Genomic DNA, 3,493 nt, shown 5'->3' with positions numbered 1-3,493 from the left:
AGTTGAATACATTGAATAAGATAAACATATTTTGTGCACATCATAAGGTTAGTGCGAGTAAGATAAGTTACTCATTAAAATTGTATAAGATACATTTTCTAGTCTAAGAAAAGCAAAATGGGACTAAAGAGTTAGAACATAAAAGGGGACTCAACAAAAGAATTTAAGATGACATGTTAAAGGAGTTTAACATAAAGAGAATCCTAAATGTTAAAGGTGGCATAAAGTCATGATTGAGCTGCTGTATTGGAAGGGTTCGAAAACAAGAGAAAACTCTATGATTATATCTATAATCAGATACAAACCTTTTGTTTAGGCTACAAAAGAAAAGATATTTGGATCATTGATTTAATGAACCGACATATGATTCTAAATTGTTAAAGTAACAACAAAAGCCATAATAATGGAATCAAGGTCTCGTTGTGATCTAAATTAGTATTTTGATATATGACAATGGAGATTGACAAACATATAAATTAGCATATTTCCAAATATTACAATTTGAGTTGTCCTAGTAAAGACACAATCACTAAGCGAAAGAGTTTGATAGTGGATACATTAGCAATTGACTCAAGTGCAAGTGGGAGATTTTTGGTATATACCCTTAAGCCAATTAGATTGGTCAAAGAATATATATTGTCATTTAATGCACATTTAATCACATAACTATATGTGATAGAAGTTTTCTTTCATATTAGTGCAATAATAAGGAGTTCTTAAGTACTAAATGGATGAAGCCCCTGGAACATAAAGGCATTGCAAGAAAATTATAAAGTTGTTATAATTATGAGATCACTATGCATTAAAGCCATGTTCCTAAAATTATTCCTAGACATTGTATTGTGAAGTCAAGGCATTGATAATGCTTAAAGACTGGTACATGTTAAGCCCCTTTACTTGGGAAGTAAGAAATCGATCTCATAGATTGAAGAATATGGGATGCTTAAGGATAACATGTAGGCCCTTGTTAAAGAATAAGTTCACTAAACATGGCCTGCTATGAGAACTCCATTTGGTATTTCATAGAAGTGTCTATGGAATATGTTCTCATGTAATAGTTATGCAACTAGTCCTTAGACTTCAGACACCAAGTCACTTGTACAGGGAATGACATACTTTGATTTTACCTTTACGGCACTGTAGGTGACCAAATGCCTAAATAGGGTATTTTTGTGCATTGCCATGAACCATGCAAAAGTTAATAAGTGGTCAAGAGAGGATTCATCACCACAAGTGATGAGAGGATGCATCTCACTTGTTCTCAATTATTGATTAACTTGTATAAAGTTTTTGGCTAAAGCATGATGAATTTGAGGAAAGTTAATTTCCTAAATTCATAAGGTTAGCCATGAATTAAGAGAACTAATATGGAATGTTATAAGTAGACACTCAATTGTGCTTTATGACATATTTAGGATATTTGATGGAAAGATTGTATTACACAAGGAGGCTTATCACTAAAGGGCTTTCTGAAATTTTTTAATTGACTTCTAATGCTTGAGTAGTCATGATGTATTGCTAGACACCGTTCATGATCTATAAATATAAATCAATTATCAAATTGGTATTTGATTAGGATTTATATTTATTGCCAACATATTAGAAGCCTAATGGGTCACACACATTAAGTGACATGATTAAGATTAAATAATGATAATTAATTAAGTTGGACTTAATTAAAATAGAACAAAATAAAGTGAAAAATTAATTAAGTTCACAAAGACATGATTAAATTGAAATATAACTATTGTGTTCAAGTTTACAACTTAGTTTAGCTATATTAAAAAATTATGTTAGCAAGCTAAAGCTCTAAGCCTTCAACTACTTCTCAGCCATTTCATAAAATAAGAAAAGAAAAATAATTTTCTGTCTAAAAAAAAAAGATTCAACAAGAATTTTTTTTTTATTTTGTTTTAGAAAAAAAAACTTTCTAGCACAAGTAAAAAAAAATCCTACCTTTAAGAAGGTCTTATTCGGTCACTGTGTGGATTACTGTTAGAGTCCAAATATTTGGATGGCTGAAAATTTGACAAATCTAAAGGTGAAGAAGCAAAGATTTTGATTTAATTGGCTCTTGATTATGATATCTAGAGTAAGGTACATAACTCTTAAGCTTATGAATGTTCATAATTAAATTAAAAATTATGTGAAAAATACAAGCATTAAACTTATAGGATTAGACTGTTTTCCTGATTAAATACTAGTTTATTTTTCTGTTGCATTATATTTTTAATTTCTTGATTAGTTTCATGTTCGAGCATGAGGTTGAATTTTAGCAAGTGAGACCTTGATTCCATTATTATGGCTCTTGTTGTTTCTTTAGCAACTTGGAATTATTTATTAGTTCATTAAACCAATGATCCAAATATCTCTTCTTTTGTAGCCTAAACGAAAGGTTTGTATCCGATTATAGATATAATCATGCAGTTATCTCTTATTTTGGAACCATTCCAATACAACTGCTCAATCATGGCATTCCAATACAACCACTCAAACATGACTTTATGTCACTTTTAACATTTAGGATTCTCTCAATTTTAAACTCTTTTAACATGTCATCCTAAATTTTTTTTGTTGAGTCACCTTTTATGCTTTAACTCTTTAGTTCCATTTTGTTTTTCTTAGACTGACAAATGTATATTATATACTTTTAATAAGTTATCTTACTCCCACTAACTTTATGAATTGCACAAAATATGTTTACCTTATTCAATGTATTCAACTGATTTGAATTTATTGAATAAAGATTATTATCCAATCATTCAAGTTGGATCATTTAGTAGACTCATCTTATATGAGTAGTGCATTAATATGCATCCTACTAATGGTTTGTATTTAATGGATTCATCTCATGAATTATGCATCCTTATGCATTCCATTAAATCAATCTTTCTGCATAGATCTTCTTTATTGGATTTTATAATTTCATGGCCCTTGACCTTTAAAGTCTCATTAGCTCCCACTATTTCTATCATGTATAGAAATCTTACCAAGTAAACTTATTTACTTTTTTTTGGGGCAGTATATCCATAACTTTTATGTATACTACATATCATAAGTCATTTATTATAGGTTATGGGATGAAATCCTCTCAGAGGTTAGTTCATGCGATTAATTAGGTTTGGAATGCTTTGTAATTCATCTCTTATAAATTCAATATGATAATCAATTGTTATTTAGTTCTAAGCAATCTTAATTTAGATATTTTATCTCAATAAGAATGCTCTTTAGCTAAATGTGTTCATACTCATAATATGAATTCATTGAGTTCAAACTCAATTTTTTCTAAGTCATCTCATTAATTTTATTTTTGATTCATAATAAAAAAAAATAATCTCACAATGATCTTATCATTATGACTTAATATTGATTATCATATATACAAGGTTATACTTAAGGATAAATAATTTAAAATAATTCCAAAATCAGATGAGATGTAATATAAATATAAAACTATATATAAGCTAAGCATCTCATGCTAGCAAAATATAAA

The sequence above is a fragment of the Theobroma umbraticum genome, unplaced genomic scaffold (genome assembly GCF_002168275.2).
Source record: "Theobroma umbraticum cultivar Fairchild unplaced genomic scaffold, ASM216827v3 scaffold_2.0, whole genome shotgun sequence".
Taxonomy (NCBI): domain Eukaryota; kingdom Viridiplantae; phylum Streptophyta; class Magnoliopsida; order Malvales; family Malvaceae; genus Theobroma; species Theobroma umbraticum.
This window is presented reverse-complemented; position numbering follows the sequence as displayed.